The sequence below is a fragment of the Salmo salar genome, chromosome 09 (genome assembly GCF_965601325.2).
Source record: "Salmo salar chromosome 09, fSalSal1, whole genome shotgun sequence".
NCBI classification, from domain to species: Eukaryota; Metazoa; Chordata; class Actinopteri; order Salmoniformes; family Salmonidae; genus Salmo; species Salmo salar.
Genome location: NC_138299.1, coordinates 159,857,015 through 159,878,229, shown reverse-complemented (window position 1 = coordinate 159,878,229; position 21,215 = coordinate 159,857,015). Strand labels below are relative to the sequence as shown.

General features: G+C 38.2%; 1 non-coding gene across 1 annotated transcript; it reads right to left on the bottom strand.

Annotated features, from left to right (window-relative positions):
- Window positions 1–12,167: 12,167 nt before the first annotated feature.
- Window positions 12,168–12,239, bottom strand: trnae-uuc (transfer RNA glutamic acid (anticodon UUC)). The gene has a single exon. It is a non-coding gene; the product is annotated as a tRNA-Glu (tRNA).
- Between the last annotated feature and the right edge of the window lie 8,976 nt (window positions 12,240–21,215).

Genomic DNA, 21,215 nt, shown 5'->3' with positions numbered 1-21,215 from the left:
GTTACTCATTTTAAAGCTGAATAAACACTTTTACATTAGTTTGTAAAATAGCCTTAACTTTACAAAATTTGATATTGAATATTGTTTGGTTGTCAACGAAAAACAAATATCAACAAGGAGATGTATCTTCTGCTTGCATAGTTCCATTTGTGCCACTGGAAAAAGTCTGGCTTTATTTCCGTATTGTCTATAAATTAATGATATGTTGGATTCACGTCTCCATTTCAACCAAACATCTAGGTTAATTAAAGAATGGGACTAAATCACATTTAATCAAATTTTAAATGCACTTTTAATACAGTTTTATTTGAGTTAATCCTATTCTTTAAAGCTGTAATATGTATCTTTTTGGACGACCGAAATGTGAGTTATAGATCTGTCGTTCTCATTGAAAGCAAGTCTAAGAAGCGATAGATATGTTCTATGTGCGCTATTTCTGTGTTCTTAAGTTTTGTTTTATCGTGTTTTACTTTCGGGTTTTGCTTCAAACAGCTGAAAATATAATACTTTTGGTTATGGAAAATATATTTTTAAATTCAAATCCAAATCAAATTGTATTGGTCACATACACATATTTAGCAGATGTTATTGGTCACATACACATATTTAGCAGATGTTATTGGTCACATACACATATTTAGCAGATGTTATTGGTCACATACACATATTTAGCAGATGTTATTGGTCACATACACATATTTAGCAGATGTTATTGGTCACATGCACATATTTAGCAGACAGTTACTGCGGGTGTAGAAAAATGCTTTTGTTCCTAGCTCCAACAGCGGATTCTCTACACTATATATGCTTGTTTTGTCACATAAACTGAAATTAGACAAAACTATTAGAATTTTAGGAACCAAGAAAATGGTGGAGTGATTTCTGCACAGTGAAGGAGAAGTGAGGGATGGTGAATATGTCTAGGAGAATGGGAGACAATGGATGACAGTGGATGCATAGGGTATATTTTGAAGGGAATGGATGAGAATGGATGAGTAAGTTAATGGATAGATGGGTATAAGTGTGTTTGAGAGGAAGGGAGGGTGGGAAAAAGATGGGAGGTTGGGACAAGCTTAGCTTGGGTGGAGTAAAGATGGGAGCTTGGGTGGAGTAAAGGGGGAGGAAACTGGGAGGTGGGGGTGGAGAGGGAAGGAAGGATTTATAGAAACAGACCACAGTCTTTCTGACATAATCCGCAGACTTTTGATACGCTAGGAGAAGAGTTGGAGCTTAAAAGCCCTAAAATGGCACAGCACCTCAAAGTACAAAGAAATACTTTCCTTTATGTTTTTTTGCGTGTTCTCAGTTAAATATTTGCTCTGCCTACATACTCACACATTCACAAATGTTGACTCCTGAACTTATTTTGGCCAAAACAAAAGGGTCGAATAGTTATTGACTCAAGACATTTCAGCTTTTCATTTTAAATTAATTTGTAAAAAATTCCAAAATTATCTCTGTTACAGTATAGATTTCCATTTCGAATGTTAATAACAATAACTATGTTTCCATATCATGACTCTCCCATATCCATGGGTTGTCCACCACCCTCATATTGACACGTCTGTTAAAATGTTTTATCTGGTTCTTCAATGATAGACGGAACAGACAAGGTCAACTTTGATTCTATACAAGTAAAGGCCAACAAAATCCAACTTATTATATAGTATGTACACAGGCTCCACGGTGGCAAGAAAAAACATGAGGTTCTTAAAGAGATTGCTAGCAGATGTGGTTTTCATGTAAGGGTTAAAAAAAATGTTTTATGGAAATGTAATATTTAGAGAGGAGCAGGGTTGGAGAGGCCTTTGCTGCCACCTACTGTAGTAACAGCAGAGGTGTAGGAATCCTGATAAACAAAAATACAACATTTGCTCTTATATCCCAGCACATGGTCCAAGAAGGCAGTTTTCCAATTTTAAACTGTACCTTCTTCCATGGTGAAAAATACACATTGATTTCATTGTACAGTATATATCCCACCAGCGGCAAATCTTTTTTTTTTGGTTGTTGATATAATTCATGCTATATTAGATCAAACCCAGACAGGAACTATTATCTTAGCAGGTGATCTAAATCACACATTTGGCAAGTTAAACAGACATACAGTAGCTATAAAAAGGGCAAATTCAAGGAACATCCAAAAAGGCTGAAGAATTCTGTTCCGTCTGTTCGCCAGCTACAAAAGAAAACTATTTTTTTTCTCAAAGTAAAAAAAGTTTTTCAAGAATTGACTTCATTATTAATTTCAAAAATCACTTAATAATTTATTGAGTTAAAAAAATTCCATGATACAGTGATATTGGATCATTCTCCTGTATCATGCTTAAAACTTCTTCGGGCTAGGCGTCTCGCTAGCGGGACAACTTCCTGTGAAACTGGAGTGCATGCAATTCAAATAAATAATCATAAAAATTATAGATATTAAACATTTAGGAACATACAAGTGTCTTATATCGGTTGAAAGCTTAAATTCTTGTTAATCTAACTGCACTGTCCGATTTACAGTAGGCTTTACAGCAAAAGCATGCCATACGATTGCTTGAGGACGGCACCCCACATCAAAATATTTTTCCATCGGCACAGGTTTCATAAATTCACAAATAGCGATTAAATATTCACTTACTTTTTGAAAATCTTCCTCTGATTTGTCATCCAAAGGGACCCAGCTATAACATGTAGTGTCGTTTTCTTAGATAAAGTCCTTTATATCCCAAAGAGTCAGTTTAGTTGGCGCCATCGATTTGAGTAATCCACTCGTTCAACATGCCAAGATAGGAATCCGAAAATCTACGCTTAACTTTGTTTCAACAAGTCAAAATACGTTTCTATTTCATTCGCAGATACCCTAAAATGTAATCAAACTATAATAATTAGTACGGAAAGAAGTATGTTCAATAGTATGTTGTCTTCATGGCGCACGCACACACAAATTTCCAAGACTGTGTCCCTGTGGTAAAACTCATTATTCTTATTTGTTTTGGAAGAAACAAGCCTGAAACCTTGAACATTGAGTGCTGACACCCAGTGGAAGCCATAGGAATTGCATACTGGGAGCTAGATTTAATTATTTCCCTATTCCCCTATACTTTCCATTGTAACAGCATGGGCTCTCAACAACAACAAAAAATCTGGTTAGTTAACCTTTGGATTTTCTCCTACCCTATCTATTGTGTTATAGTCTCCGACATTATTTTAACATTTCTACAAACTTCAAAGTGTCTTCTTTCCAATGGTACCACTTATATACAAGCAACAGGCAGTTTACTTTGGGCACGTCAGTCAGGTGGAAATTGAGAAAAAAGGACCCTAGCCTGAAGAAGTTTTAATTATACCAACAGAAAATACACTTAATGACGGTGTAGGCTTGGCCCTAATTTATGTGTTCCTTGTCACCTGGAGTTGTATGGCAAAGGTCCAGGAGCAAAGGACAATGCCCAAGGACTAGTCATCCCTTCCCCGTCTGAGGGGCCAAAATGTATTTCTCTGTTACAGTATCCAGAGGACTGACTATATCTCTGTTACAGTATCCAGAGGACTGACTATCTCTCTGTTACAGTATCCAGAGGACTGACTATATCTCTGTTACAGTATCCAGAGGACTGACTATATCTCTGTTACAGTATCCAGAGGACTGACTATCTCTCTGTTACAGTATCCAGAGGACTGACTATTGAATGTATCTCTGTTACAGTATCCAGAGGACTGACTATCTCTCTGTTACAGTATCCAGAGGACTGACTATTGAATGTATCTCTGTTACAGTATCCAGAGGACTGACTATATCTCTGTTACAGTATCCAGAGGACTGACTATTGAATGAGTGATAGAGTAATGCTATAGTATCCAGGTTTGATATTTATCTGCAACTTGTTCACTGAGGAGAACTCTGATGCTAGATGTATTGATGTATTCTCTCTATGGTAACTTGTATCTTTGTACAGGGACAACTCTGATGCTATCTATATAGATGTATGATCTCTGTGGTAACTTGTATCTCTGTACAGAGTGTACTCGAAGTTACTCTCAAAGAGGGTTTATTGTCCTCTCTGGAATTATGTCTCATTTACATTGTACAATGTTGATTAAATATATTCATTTGATATGGACAATTCTCAGACCAATTCCTGCTAGTCAACGTCAACTCATTAGCTAACGCTTGCTTGTATGTTTTAATTATTTTTATGGAGTCAGAAAAACATTTTAATAGGCTAATTTCTTAGTCTTATTACAGGTCTCATGTAAGGTATTTATAATAGCATGTATAGCCTACTGTATATACACATGTTAAATATTACTGTCCACTACAACAAAATACGGAGAATGATATTAAAGAGCCAAAATGTATTAAATACTTAAACAACATATTTATTTGTATTTTATTTATATAACTTGACAAGTCAGTTAAGAACAAATTCTTATTTTACAATGATGGCCTAACCCGGCTAAACCCTCCCCTATCCTGGACGATGCTAGGCCAATTGTGCGCTGCCCTATGGGACTGCCGATAACGGCCCGGTTGTGATACAGCTCAGGATCGAACCAGGGTCTGTAGTGAAGCCTCTAGCACTGAGATGCAGTGCCTTAGAACTCTGCGCCACTCAGGAGCGAATTAAAAGAAAAATCTTTACCATTACAAATGTAGACATAGAGGACTGAGAATATGACCCCTGGCATATTTTGGGATGCTTTTAAGGCGTACATTAGGAGAATGATACTCTCATACTAGGCAAAAGTTAAATCTGAGTTAGAAATTGAAATAAAAATAAAAAATAAAAATCACCATCGTAGAAAAAGCCAATAAAAAATATTTACAAAGTAAAGAAGAAAACAACATTTCTGACCTGAAGCAGGGATATTATATTTTATTTTTGAAGAAAGCCAACAACTAGAAGTTAAACTCAAATAAAACATACTATTTATTGGCAAATAAACCCGGTAAATACTTCGCAGCCCTCACAAAATGAATACCAAACCAGTTATAGTTTTAAAAGATAAGGATACAAATGCTTTAATAATAAACAACAATGCTATTAATAAAACATTTAAAAGCTTCTATGAAAATCTATATAAATCAGAAGGAAACAACAGGTTGGCCTGATCTTAGGTTCAACAACCCTAAAGCAACTATAAATATAAATCACCCAAACAGAACGTCATACACAAATAATGCATTAACTGATGAATTTGCTTTCTAAAAGGGCACAAGACAGGGATGCCCTCTCTCCCCCTCCTGTTTGCACTGGCATTTGAACAGCTTGCTGAAAGAATTAGACTGGACCCAAATGTAACAGGGGTCAGTATTAGTAAACATGAGTATAAACTACATTTATTTGCCGACAATCTCCTGATGTACCTGACAAATATTGAAAACTCAATGTCCCCTTTGTTAAATACTCTAAAATCTCAGGATATAAAATAAATGTAAAACTGAAATAATAGCAATAGGAAAAATAAATAACTCTTGATTTACAGCAATCCTTTAAGGGGACCACAAAAAAATACACAAGTTTTAATATCAATTTTTGGTAATATCGAAAACAGTCTTTAAAAAAGTCGGTCATAACAGACTTTATATGGGCAAATAAAACTTATACAATACAAAGGAAAGTTTTGCATCTTCCTAAGTCTGAGGGTGGTTATAACCTTCCGGACTTGGAATTTTATCAACACACCACCCAAGGCTTTTATTTGCGACATATTGTTAAATGTACTAAAGAGAAACAATGGGTGCACATGGAAGAAAATGAAATGGATTGTACAAGAACCAATATTGCTCTCCAATAAAACACACCCCTATGGAACAATCGTTGGATAGCTTTTCAGAATTCACAGATAAATTGGAAAACTAAAGAAATCATAAATGATGTGGTAATTTTTCCATGTCAGAATTTAAAAGGAATTTTGGACTGACCAATGTAGACATTTTCAAATACAGTTGAAGTCAGAAGTTTACATATACTTTAGGTTGGAGTCATTAAAACTCGTTTTTCAACCACTCCACAAATTTCTTGTTAACAAACTATAGTTTTGGCAAGTCGGCTAGGACATCTACTTTGTACATGACACAAGTAATTTTTCCAACAATTGTTTACAGACAGATTATTTCACTTATAATTCACTGTATCACAATTCCAGTGGGTCAGAAGTTTACATACACTAAGTTGACAGTGCCTTTAAACAGCTTGGAAAATTCCAGAAAATAATGTCATGGCTTAAGAAGCTTCTGATAGGCTAATTGACATCATTTGAGTCAATTGGAGGTGTACATGTGGATGTATTTCAAGGCCTACCTTCAAACTCAGTGCTTTTTTGCTTGACATCATGGGAAATTCAAAAGAAATCAGCCAAGACCTCAGAAGAAAATTGTAGACCTCCACAAGTCTGGTTCATCCTTGGGAGCAATTTCCAAACGGCTGAAGGTATCACATTCATCTACACAAACAATAGTACGCAAGTATAAACACCATGGGACCACGCAGCCGTCATACCGCTCAGGAAGGAGACGCGTTATGTCTCCTAGGGATGAATGTACTTTGGTGCGAAAAGTGCAAATCAATCCCAGAACAACAGCAAAGGACCTTGTGAAGATGATGGAGGAAACAGGTACAAAAGTATCTATATCCACAGTAAAATGAGTCCTATATCGACATAACCTGAAAGGCCGCTCACCAAAACCGCAATAAAAACAGTCGGACTACAGTTTGAAACTGCACATGGGGACAAAGATCGTACTTTTTGGAGAAATGTCCTCTGGTCTGATGAAACACAAATAGAACTGTTTAGCCATAATGACCATCGTTATGTTTGGAGGCAAAAGGGGGACGCTTGCAAGCCGAAGAACACCATCCCAACCCTGAAGCACAGGGGTGGCAGCATCATGTTGTGGGGGTGCTTTGCTGCAGGAGGGACTGGTGCACTTCACAAAATAGATGGCATCATGAGGCAGGAAAATTATGTGGATATATTGAAGCAACATCTCAAGACATCAGTCAGGAAGTTAAAGCTTGGTCGCAAATGGGTCTTCCAAATGGACATTGGCCCCAAGCATACTTCCAAAGTTGTGGCAAAATGGCTTAAGGACAACAAAGTCAATGTATTGGAGTGGCCATCACAATGCCCTGACCTCAATCCTATTGAAAATTTGTGGGCAAAACTTAAAAAGTGTTTAAGAGCAAGGAGGCCTACAAACCTGAGTCAGTTACACCAGCTCTGTCAGGAGGAATAGGCCAAAATTCACCCAACTTATTGTGGGAAGCTTGTGGAAGGCTACCTGAAACGTTTGACCCAAGTTAAACAATTTCAAGGCAATGCAACCAAATACTTATTGAGTGTATGTAAACTTCTGACCCACTGGGAATGTGATGAAAGAAATAAAAGCTGAAATAAATCATTCTCTCTACTATTATTCTGACATTTCGCATTCTTAAAATAAAGTGGTGATCCTAACTGACCTAAGAAAGGGAATTTTTACTAGGATTAAATGTCAGGAACTGTGGAAAACTGAGTTTAAATGTTTTTGGCTAAGGTGTATGTTAACTTCCCACTTCAACTGTATATACAACTTAAAAGTTTTACATCCCGACATTTCAACCTGAACGCTTTTGGACATCAGAGCAATGTCGAGGGAATCCTATTTGAGTCAGAAAAAGATACTCATGTGATATGTAAAATTTACAAAACCTTGCAGAGACTTTATGCAACTGACAATGTCTTAGAATTTATTTATTTTTACTTTTAGAAAACAAAAAAATAACAAAATGACACATAACTCAAATGTACGCTTAATCGAGTATAAACAAATGTATAGAATTTATTGCACAAGAGAGAAAATTCACAAATTCTACAGCACAAAGGCACAGTCATGTCTTAAGTGTAAAACTAACAATGACTCAATAATTCATGCCTTCCCGAAGTGCTTTAAAGTACAAAAGTTATGGGCGGAGTTAAAAAGTTGACTGTCAGAATTGCTATAATGTAAATTTACTTTTAATCTGTTTATCTGCATATTTCAAGACATGGCATATGAGGGTGCAGTAAGATACCCAATTGGTTGGACAATATTATTTTTCTCACTTATTATTGAAGAAGCTATTTACTTAAATTCTGGAAGTCAAATATTACTTCAATGTTAAGAGAATGGAAGAATCAAATGCTTTATTATTTAGATATTGAAAAAGATTTCTGCGTGTAAGAAACAACCTAAAGTAATGTGGGTCAGAGTCTTACAAGCATTGGAAACAATATTGGGTATGTATATAGTGGGAACCTGTGGGTCTGAGCAAGTGTGATCTCATTAATGTTTGTTTACATGTAAATGTTAAGTTGTCTATTGTTTTTGTCTATGTATGTTTTTTTTAATTGTCAAAAAATAAAATGGAATAAAATTTGACAAAATAACTCGGGGTGGGGGGGGGGAAATGCATTCAATGCAAAAATAAATTCTTCAAGGATACTGATGAATAGGTTTGCTTCAATAGATTTGACGCAGAAGTCAATACATTGCATTCAAGGCAAAACAAAATGGCGATGAAGCTGAAATAGGTAAATTGGTGAAAGGCAGTCAGACAGACAGACACACACACACACACACACACACACACACACACACACACACACACACACACACACACACACACACACACACACACACACTCTGACGTCTGTGCCTGTTTTCTGACCTCCTTTCACAACAAAGTGGAGGCGATCTACCGAAAGCTGCAACAGTCTCATCTTCATCTTACCCACTCGCCATCCCAGGACTTTAATTCCTTCAAGGAATCCACCCTCACAGATAATATTTTTTTTTTTAATTGTGATTTAAAAATAATAATAATAATAATTAACAAAATATTAAAGTAAAAACTCAATCCAAAATAAACGGACATTCACAAACCAAAACAACACAAAAAACAAAGGATCCACCACACAACAACACAACACGCGAACAACCACAATCAGTCAGCAAGTCGGGAACCCCCGAGCTCCCCAGCCACAACCGGCACACAAACGCGGCACAAGTAGCCGTCACCACCAGTCAAGCACCACACTCCCCAGATGGTCCTCTAAACTCTGCCAAGTAAGTCTGGTTTTTGTTTGATTTGAAAGTATACTGTTATACCCTGGATCTACACTGGACAAAAATATAAACACAACATGCAACAATTTCTAAGATTTTACCGAGTAACAGTTCATATAAGGAAATTCATGAATTTAAATAAATTCCTTAGGCTCTAACCTATGGGATTCACACAACTGGGAATACAGATATGCATCTGTTAGTCACAGATACCTTACAAAAAAAGCTAAGGGGCATGGATCAGAAAACCAGTCAATATCTGGTGGGACCACCATTTGCCTCATGCAGAGCGACACATCTAGAGTTGATCAGGCTCTGTTGATTGTGGCCTGTGGATTGTTGTCCCACTTCTCTTCAATGGCTGTGTGAAGTTTTCTGGATATTGGCGGGAACTGGAACATGCTGTCGTATACGTCGATCCAGAGCATCCCAAACAGGCTCAAAATGTGACATGTCTGTTGTATGCAGGCCATGGGAAAAACTGGGACTTTTTCAGCTTCCAGGAATTGTGTACAGATCCTTACGACATGGTGCTGTGCATTATCATGCTGAAACATGAGGTGATGGCGGCGGATGAAGTGCACAACAATGGGCCTCAGGATCTCGTCACAGTGTCTCTGTGCATTCAAATTGCCATCGATAAAATGCAATTGTGTTTGTTGTCCGTAGCTTATGCCTGCCCCATACCATAACCCCACCTCCACCATGGGGCCCATACCATAACCCCACCTCCACCATGGGGCCCATACCATAACCCCACCTCCACCATGGGGCCCATACCATAACCCCACCTCCACCATGGGGCCCATACCATAACCCCACCTCCACCATGGGGCCCATACCATAACCCCACCTCCACCATGGGGCCCATACCATAACCCCACCTCCACCATGGGGCCCATACCATAACCCCACCGCCACCATGGGGCATTCTGTTCACAACGTTGACATCAGCTAACCGCTACCCCACACAACTCCATGCACGTTGTCTGCGGTTGTGAGGCCAGTTGGATGTACTGTCAAATTCTCTACAATGACGTTGGAGGCGGCTTATGGTAGATAAACTAACATTAAATTATCTGGCAACAACTCCAGTGTACATCCCTGCAGTCAGCATGCCAATTGAACCCTCCCTCAAAACTTGAGATATCTGTGGCATTGTGTTGTGGGACAAAATTGCAAATTTTAGAGTGGCCTTTTATTGTCCCCAGCACAAGGTGCACCTGTGTAATGATCATGCATTTTTAAGTGGTGGATGGATTATCTTGGCAAAGGAGAAATGTTCACTAACAGGGATGTAAACAAATGTGTGCACAACATTTGAGAGAAATAAGCTTTTTGTGCGTATGGAACATTTCTGGGATCTTTTATTTCAGCTCATGAAACATGGGACCAACACTTTACATGTTGCGTTTATATTTTTGTTCAGTGTAGAATCTAGTGGGATGTAACTAGATAGTTCAGTCCTTCAATTTGTTTTTGAGGGTGAATATCATGAGGTTTTTCCAATTAATGGCTATACATTTGTTTGCAGCAATTAGACTTAGATTACAAAACTTTATCTGATGTTGATCACCAATATTAATGGCGGAGATGGATGCATATAAATTCCTAGACACAAGGAAATGATAACACATACTGTACATTATCCCAAAATGGTTTTAGTTGATCACAGGACAAATATGTAATGTAATTCAACGCTGGAGGTAAGGTGGGATTATTCCAAAAAGGGTGCCTGTCGATATTGGTTCTTTGCCCCTGTGTACATTTTCCCAAATACGAATGGAATTGAGAAGGATTGGATCGTCAGATTTTTTTTTATTCAGTGTCTTGGACCCAAAGTAGTGAATATATTTTAGATCACAGGGTATTACATTTATGGCTTCGATACTGTCATGTCCTGATCATACATAGTAAGATGTTATTTTCTATGGTAGAGTTGGTCAGGGTGTGACAGGGGGTGTTTTTCTACATTTTCTATTTCTATGTTCATGTTCTAGTTTTGTATTTCTATGTTGGTTTTGTTTGAGATGGTCTCCAATTAGAGGCAGCTGGTCCTCGTTGTCTCTATTTGGAGATCATACTTAAGTAGGGGTTTTTCCCACCTGGGTTTGTGGGAGATTGTTTTTCAGTAGTGTATGTTTCACCTCTGCGTCACTGGTTTTTTGTTGTTGTTGTTGTTGTTGTTGTTGTTGTTGTTGTTGTTGTTGTTGTCAGTTTAGTTTATTGTTTATGTATTGCATAGTTTAACAGTGTTAATAAAATGTGGGACGACACACACGCTGCACTTTGGTCCGCTTCTCCTTATGACAGATACTCCATAAGGATAGTCTGCTGTCCGTTGTTTAAATGAACGCATTTGTTCAACCCAGTAATACATCTTCATATGAGGTAGTCCCAAGACCTCCAGCTTTATAGAATTAGGAGAGAGCACACCATCTCTGAACATCGGGATTCTTTCCTAAAGGAAAGTAAGACATTTTATATGCCTCCTCCATATTCCATGGTATCAATACCACCAGGTATATGTGTCTGTCCGTTTCCACTTAAATTTACATTCTAAACGTGAAATTTCATAATTAGAAACTGCCGTTTATTTCAGTTTTCTCCCGGGTTCACTTTGAATCTTGATACAGAACCATATGTGTCCAACAGTAGTAAAATAAATGACAGAGAATATTCTGATGTTCTGGTAAATCAAGTCAAATGTAATCTGCATATAATGATGTCACATGTTGATCTCCACCAATCTCTGTGCCCTCGGAATGAACCATGAGTTTTCATTATTAATGCTAGGTGTTCTGTGGCTAACGAAAATAAATAACTAGACAGAGAGCATTTGGTCCCTCTTGTTAACGTAAATGATTCAGAGATCTGTCCATTTGTTCGTATTGATGCTTTTGGGGGATTTTACAATAGCTCAATCCCAGGAAATAAATATGGGACCAAAACCAGCCATTTTTAAGACAGCCACCAAATATATATATATATTTTTTTTAAAACATTTTTGGGACATTTAGCAGACGCTCTTATCCAGAGCGACTTACAGTAGTGAATGCATACATTTCATTAAAAAAAAATCCCATACTGGTCCCCCGTGGGAATCGAACCCACAACCCTGGCGTTGAAAACACCATGCTCTACCAACTGAGCCCATTCCACACTATTGAATGTTTTGTTCAGCATCATTCAAGTTCCTGGTATGATTAATTATAGTGAAAAAACAGCTGAGATTGTATGAAGGTATCCTGCTCCATTTAAAAAAAAAAAAAAAAATATTTGATCTGAGTTAATCAACTTTTGTATTACTGTTTCTATGTGAAAAGCCAATACCTTAGCAATGATTTTGTAAATCACATTCAGAAGTGATACTGAATCCTTATCTTTCTTTTATGAAGGTTGATTGTAGCCAAACATAGTGACTGGGGAAGCTCATTGTTCTCTAGAGCTGTTGTGAGCATAAGTAACATAGGCATTAGTAATTTGGCACTATAAAAATGCCTATAACATTCCACTGGGAATCCATCATTACCAGGAGATTTTCCCCTTTTTGTAGATTATTGATGGCCTCCAACATTTCACTTGCGGAAATGTTTTTATCTATATACATTTTCTCTGGTTCACTTATAATTGGTCAAATGATCTATATCTTCCCTTTTGAACTACTTTTGTTTTCTGATTGATACAGTTTGTGATGAAATGTTTTATTAAAGACTGAGTTCATTTCAGAAGGATCCATTGTTATGCTACCATCTGGGGGTTTGAACGTTATGCATGGTACGTTCCTCTTCGTCTTTCTTAATTTGCCAAACCGGCATTTTCCATTGTACTTTCACGTTGCTCAACATATTGTTGCTTGGATTTCATGGCAGCGATCTTCAGATCGGCTGTTTATTGTGTCATAGTGGAGCATCAAAGTGTTCAACTGTTGAAGGTTATCAGCATTTAAATCTAAACCGTGTTTTCTTTCTATGTTGTGAACTTTCTGTTCTAGTTTTTCACATTTTTAATGGGTCGTTATTTTTTTTTTTCTTATGTGATGGGTAAACCATGATACAGCCTATCATATATGTTTTAAGATCTTCCCAGACATCAGTCGGGCATACTTCATTATCTACGTTTATTTCCAGAAACATGTCTATCTGTGTGTTGAGATATGAGGTAAACTCCTTATCTCCAAGTAGCACTGTGTTGAATCGCCTCGTCTTTGTTATCGTCGCAGGAGGTTTGAGCTTTAAACGTGAAGGTCGATGGTCTCTCTTCTAAATACAGAACCGCAACCTTCTCCCTTGTCCCCTAACCTGGTCTCAGAGCGTTTCGTATTATTCTGTATGTAAATCCGAGACACACCGTTTAGTATTACATTTACATTTACATTTAAGTCATTTAGCAGACGCTCTTATCCAGAGCGACTTACAAAATGGTGCATTCACCTTATGATATCCAGTGGAACAACCACTTTACAATAGTGCATCTAAATATTTTAAGGGGGGGGGGTTAGAAGGATTACTTTATCCTATCCTAGGTATTCCTTAAAGAGGTGGGGTTTCAGGTGTCTCCGGAAGGTGGTGATTGACTCCGCTGTCCTGGCGTCGTGAGGGAGCTTGTTCCACCATTGGGGTGCCAGAGCAGCGAACAGTTTTGACTGGGCTGAGCGGTAACTGTGCTTCCTCAGAGGTAGGGGGGCCAGCAGGCCAGTGGTGGATGAACGCAGTGCCCTTGTTTGGGTGTAGGGCCTGATCAGAGCCTGAAGGTATGGAGGTGCCGTTCCCTTCACAGCTCCCTAGGCATGTAGTATGATACGTTATGTTTGGTATGGTTACTTAAGGGAAAAGGAGGGAGGTTGGTCACGGTGGGTGGGTGTATAATATCTAGCAACTCAAAGGTTTCTAGTTCGAATCTCATCATAGACAATTTTAGCTAATTAGCAACTTTTCAACGACTTAATACTTTTTGGCTACATTGCAACTACTTAGCATGTTAGCTAATCTTTCCCCTAAACTTAACCCTTTAAGGTAACTCCTAAACTTAACCCTAACCTTAACCCTAAACTCTAACCCTAACCCCTAGGCTGCATTCCAAACACTTAAAAGACACACCCTCTACCCTCAGCCCTCAAATGAAGTGGACACTTCTGATGACGTATCATGACGTCTGACCAGTGTACACTTGCAGGGCAAGGGGGCGAGGGAAGAATGAATGACATTTGGTAAATGGACCGCCCTTGCCCGTCCGGAAATTCATCAGTAGTTCGTCCCACGTTGTGTTTTCATCAGGGAACCACCGGTAGCTGTTGTGTGTGTGTTTTATATGAGCAACAATCAATTATGATTTCATTTTATATCTTGGCTAAAAGACAACGCATCCACAGACATCGAATGTTAGCCATCCAATGATATCAGGTTAATCTACAATTATAATAAGTGTGATGTCAGGGAAAGGTATATGCGCTAGATAACGTTTCCAAAAGCTAACCAAACAAAAACATAATTACTTTTCACGATACTTTTTCATCCTGTCATGTGTATTAGTAATAGTAGTACAGCAAGACCAGGTTTGTCTATGTTGAAAATTGGTTACCATTTTTGACATAATTATGTGGTTGAAATTTCACAAAACAACAATTTACATCATTTACTTTTTTCGAATCAAATGTATTTTCCAAGTAGATTCCACGTCACAAAACGTTGACAAATTACATTGAAACAATGTTGATTTAACCAGTGTGTGCATAGTGGGACATGTGTGTAATGAGAATGTGTGTGTGTGTGTGTGTTTGTGTGATGGCAGAAGCGTCTGTTATTAGGTCACATAGTCCCGTCTAGCTAGCTCACAGAAACATCACAGCAGCTCTCTTTAATGACTAGCTGCAGAGGATCTGAGAATCTGTAATTGACAATGTCGTAGTTGTTCAAATAAGAAGGATTACACACCAAGACAAGTGGTAGGACCAGAGTGACCGAGCTTACACCCTTTAAATCATCATCACTTGTCATAGGCTGCTTGTTAAAAGTTTTCTGTACGTAAGCTAGAAATAGGGCTGTAGGATAGAGTGACTAACTCAAGAGTCAAAGATCTGAAGGATTTTATTGGAGAACCAGAGAAACCAACAGATGGATGTGATTAAAAGTACATTTCATATCATCGTTAACCCACATTCATTCTCTGGACTAAACAGCAACAGAACAGTAAGCCCATGTTTGGTTACTCCGAGAAGCAAAAAAACACAATAACATATTAAATGTGGCTTACGGTTCTGTACGTAGTAAAGCAACACCTGCTTGACCTCACATGATAGCTAACATCAATCTATTTTAGATACCCAGAAACAATACCTGTCTATCCTCTCTCTCTCTCTCTCTCTCTCTCTCATTCTCTCTCTCACTCTCACTTCATTCAGTAGACTTTATTGACATGGCAAGTTAAATTACTTACATTGTCAAAGTATAGATATAACAACAAGACCAACAGCACTAAGGTATCAATAATAATAATAATAATAGTAGTGGTGGAAATGTGATTACCATAAACAGCAACTACAACAACAATATTAATGAGAACAAGATGGTAACTGTACAAGTAAAGTTGATGGAGCTAGCTAAAGCTCTTGGTGGGGCTAGCTGAAGCTCTTGGTGGGGCTAGCTGAAGCTCTTGGTGGGGCTAGCTAAAGCTCTTGGTGGGGCTAGCTAAAGCTCTATACACGTGTTTGTGGTAGTGAAAGAAGTGTAAAAATGTCAGAAGTCAGTAGATGTTGTGGTTCAGTAGTAGTGGTCAGTAGTTATGTGGTTCAGTAGTAGTGGTCAGTAGTTATGTGGTTCAGTAGTAGTGGTCAGTAGTTATGTGGTCAGTAGTTATGTGGTTCAGTAGTTATGTGGTTCAGTAGTAGTGGTTCAGTAGTTATGTGGTTCAGTAGTAGTGGTCAGTAGTTATGTGGGTCAGTAGTAGTGGTCAGTAGTTATGTGGTCAGTAGTTATGGGGTCAGTAGTAGTGGTCAGTAGTTATGTGGTTCAGTAGTTATGTGGTTCAGTAGTTATGTGGTCAGTAGTTATGTGGTCAGTAGTTATGTGGTCAGTAGTTATGTGGTTCAGTAGTTATGTGGTCAGTAGTTCTGTGGTTCAGTAGTTATGTGGTCAGTAGTTATGTGGTCAGTAGTTATGTGGTTCAGTAGTTATGTGGTTCAGTAGTTATGTGGTTCAGTAGTAGTGGTTCAGTAGTTATGTGGTTCAGTAGTTATGTGGTTCAGTAGTTATGTGGTTCAGTAGTTGTGATCAAAAGTTGTTTGGATATGGTTAATAGTTGTGTGGATATCGTTAGTAGTTCGATGTTTGGTCAGAAGTTGTGTGGTCAGAAGTTATGTGGTTGTGGTCAGAAGTTATGTGGCTGTGGTAAGTAATTGTGTGGTTGTGGTCACTAGACGTGGTAAGCAGTTGTGTAGCCGTAGACACTAGATTTGGTCAGAAGTTGTGCGGTTGAGGTCAGTAGTTGTGGTCAGTAGTTGTGTGGATATGGTCAGTAGTTAAATGTGTGATCAGAAGTTGTTTGGTCAATAGTTGTGTGGTTGTGGTATGTAATTGTGTGGTTGTGTTCACTAGACGTGGTCAGCAGTTGTGTGGTTGCTGTCAGTAAGGTTGTGGTATGTAATTGTGTGTTTGTGTTCAGAAGTTGTAAAGTTGTGGTATGTTATTGTGTGGTTGTGTTCACTAGATGTGGTCAGAAGTTGTGCGATTGTAGTGACTCTCTTCTCTCTCCTCATTATTTTGTCCCTCGGTGCCGGTGAGTATCCTATCAACAGTTCCATTTTGGCGTTTCAGTAATGACACAGACAGCTGTTGTTAGAAGACAGCACCGATTTGAGTAGCAGAGAAGTAGACAAAGCTGGTAAAGCTCTTTTGTCTACGTGGTTGCAAAGTGGAAATATTAGCTGATTTGTGTCAAAAGTTGAATGATTTCACTTTATAGAGAATGTCAGTTGGAAGTGACGATGCCACAAGCGCTTTAGAATCTTGAGAAATCCCATGAAAGCGGATGGAGGACAAGAAAGTGAATAACGGGGGGAAAAACGTATAACAGATATCAAAAGGTTGTGTAAAGGGAACGCGATCGAGACCGGTTCATGGATTTTTGAAGTTGTAATTAAACGGTGTAGGAGGAGTCTCTCTTCTCTCTCCTCATCACTTGGCCTTCAGTGTCTGCGAGTAGCCTAGCAACGCTTCCGTTTTGGAATCTCAGTATTGACACAGAGAGCGTTTTAGCAAAGAGCAGGCCAGGGGTTACTTAAATCGCTCTCCCTCGAGAACGGTAATCCCGATTAAAAAAAATAAAAAAACGTTTCCGCTTTTGACAAGCAGAGAAGTAGAGGAAGATTTTAATCCAACTGTTTGTTTTAGTGGTCAAAACGATAGTTGTTTGGAAAGTAAGGAATTTCCTTGCTTCTGACATGATTTACAGACGCTTGAAAGACAGGCGATGGGTTACGAAAACGTCTCTAGTTACAGATTGGTAGCCCCGATTTGAAATCCGACTTTGTCTCTGAAAAGCAGAGGAATAGGGGAAGATTTCAAAGTGATAAATGCTTTCTTTAAAATGTTGCGAAAGTGGTCAAAATGGCAGCTGTTTAGGAACATTTGAAAAACTCGTGGTAATGCAGTTACAAAAAACTGCTGTACCGTAAGTTCCGTAGGGAATATTTTGATTCCACGAACAGCTTTGAATAGCAGAGAAGTAGACGAATATCCCATATGCTCTAAGTTTTTGTCTAACTTGTTGCGGTATTGGCCAAAACGGACGTTGTTTGCCAAAATGTTACAGAAAATGATGTTGATTCGGTTACTTAAACTGCTTTAACTTTTGATGCAAATATTATTTTTGTGGTTCAAAACGGCCGATTTGAGTAGCTTGCAAAGTCGAAATTATTAGCTGATTTGCGTCAAAAGTTTCATGATTTCAGCTCGAAAATGACAGTTAGAAGTGATGATGTCACAATGGGAAGCCTTTGAATTTTGACAAATCCCATGTTACATTACATTACATTTACATTTAAGTCATTTAGCAGACGCTCTTATCCAGAGCGACTTATGTTAAAAAGGGATGGAGTGAAAAAAAGACAACAAAAAAACGTGAATAACGTAAAAAGTACAGCGGATATCAAAAAGTTGTACACAACCAACTCGATCCAGACCATTCCTCACGTTCTGAAGTTGGAACGGTGTTTCTAGCATAAACGCTGTAGGAGGATAAGAAGTGTGTTGAATATCTAAACTGACGCTATCCCCACCAATAATAATGTGTTAAAGCAATAGTAGTAGACCAGTCTCAACCTGACTGAGAAGACACATGACATGGTATGAAAGCCAAGACAAAACTAAATGGGAAATATGATTGACATTACATTGCACTTTTCACTGGCTGTCCCTCGGGTTGTGGCAGGAGGAGATATATTTGGCTTTTCACCCAATAAATATTTGATATTTGTCATCTGTGTACAGCAGACACTTGATTTAAAAATATATATATATATTTCACCTTTATTTAACCAGGTAGGCCAGTTGAGAACAAGTTTTCATTTATAACTGCGACCTGGCCAAGATAAAGCAAAGCAGTTTGACACATACTACAACACAGAGTTACACATGGAATAAACAAACATACAGTCAATAATACAGTAGGAAAATATATATACAGTGTGTGCAAATGAGTTAAGGCAATAAATAAATCTCTTATCTCTCTCTCATCTCTCTGTCTCTCTCATCTCTCTCTCTAACATCAATCTACTGTAGTGCAAACCTGTCAAGGGTGACTACTTATAAGAATCTCAAATATATTTGTTTAACACTTTTTTGATTACTACATGATTCCATATGTGTTATTTCATAGTGTTGATGTCTTCACTATTATTCTACAATGTAGAAAATAGTCAAAAAATAAAGACAAACCCTGGAATCAGTAGGTGTGTCCAAACTTTTGACTGGTACTGTATATATGATAATTACAAATCCTAGAATCAGCTATTAATGCTACCCGAACCCACTAGATTCTCAAAATAAATTGGAGGAGCTACAGAACAAAATTCAACCCTCCAACCCAAAAAGGCCTGTGGTGTTGTCACGTCCTGACCATAGTAAGTTGTTATTTTCTATGGTAGAGTAGGTCAGGGCGTGACAGGGGGGTTTTCTACTTTAGTTTTTCTATGTTGTTATGTTCTAGTTTTGTATTTCTATGTTGGGTTGTTCTAGTTTTTGTATTTCTATGTTGGGCTTTGTTTGAGATGGTCTCCAATTAGAGGCAGCTGGTCATCGTTGTCTCTAATTGGAGGTCATATTTAAGTTGGTGTTTGTCCCACCTGGATTTGTGGGAGATTAATCTTGAGTAGTGTATGTTTCAATTCTCTACGTCACGTTTTGTTGTCCTTCAGTTTATTTATGTATTGCATAGTTTCACAGTGTAAATAAAATGTGGAACGACACACACGCTGCACTTTGGTCCGCTCATTCCTACGACAACCGTGACAAGTGTTGATGATATACTAAACAAAATGAACAAATATACAGACCACAAATTCAAATAGGTTATTCTTAAAACCTCTTACATCTAGACGTTCCGCTAGCGGAACACCTGCTCCAATATCCAATGATGGGCGTGGCGCGAAATACAAATTCCTCTAAAATCCGAAAACTTCCATTTTTCAAACATATGACTATTTTACAGCATTTTAAAGACAAGACTCTCGTTAATCTAACCACACTGTCCGATTTCAAAAAGGCTTTACAACGAAAGCAAAACATTAGATTCTGTCAGCAGAGTACCCAGCCAGAAATAATCAGACACCCATTTTTCAAGCTAGCATATAATGTCACAAAAAACAAAACCACAGCTAAATGCAGCACTAACCTTTGATGATCTTCATCAGATGACAACCCTAGGACATTATGTTATACAATGCATGCATGTTTTGTTCAATCAAGTTCATATTTATATCAAAAAACAGCTTTTGTACATTAGCATGTGACGTTCAGAACTAGCATACCCCCCGCAAACATCCGGTGAATTTACTAAATTACTCACGATAAACGTTCACAAAAAACATAACAATTATTTTAAGAATTATAGATACAGAACTCCTCTATGCACTCGATATGTCCGATTTTAAAATAGCTTTTCGGTGAAAGCACATTTTGCAATATTCTCAGTAGATAGCCCAGCCATCACGGCTAGCCATTTAGACACCGACCAAGTTTAGCCCTGATCAAACTCCGATTTACTATTACAAAAGTTTCATTACCTTTGTTGTCTTCGTCAGAATGCACTCCCAGGACTGCTACTTCAATAACAAATGTTGGTTTGGTCCAAAATAATCCATCGTTATATCCAAATTGCGGCATTTTGCTCGTGCGTTCCGAGACACTATCCGAAATGGTAAATCAGGGTCGCGAGCATGGCGCAATTCGTGACAAAAGATTTCTAAATATTCCATTACCGTACTTTGAAGCATGTCAACCGCTGTTTAAAATCCATTTTTATGCAATTTTTCTCGTAAAAAAGCGATAATATTCCGACCGGGAATCTCCGTTTAGCTAAACAGAGGAAAGAAAACAAAGCTTTCGGTCGACGCGGGCACGAGCCTGAGTCTCACAGTACTGTAACCAGCCACTATCCAAACGCGCTACTTTGTTTCAGCCAGAGCCTGCAAAGCCACGATTCAGCATTTTGCCGCCTTCTGAGAGTCCATGTGAGCCGTAGAAAGTGTCACGTAAGAGCAGAGATCCCCTGTAATAGATAGAGATAATCAACAAGGCCAAGAAATGGTCAGACAGGGTACTTCCTGTACAGAATCTTCTCAGGTTTTGGCCTGCCAAATGAGTTCTGTTATACTCACAGACACCATTCAAACAGTTTTAGAAACTTTGGAGTGTTTTCTATCCAAAGCTAATAATTATATGCATATTCTAGTTTCTGGGCAGGAGTACTAATCAGATTAAATCGGGTACGTTTTTTTATCCGTCCGTGAAAATACTGCCCCCTAGCCATAACAGGTTAAACACTTCATCATCCCCAGCTCTGGCATTTTTACAAATATTTGGAACCAATGTCTGGTCACCCCAATCCACAAAAGTGGAGACAAATTTGACCCCAGTAATTA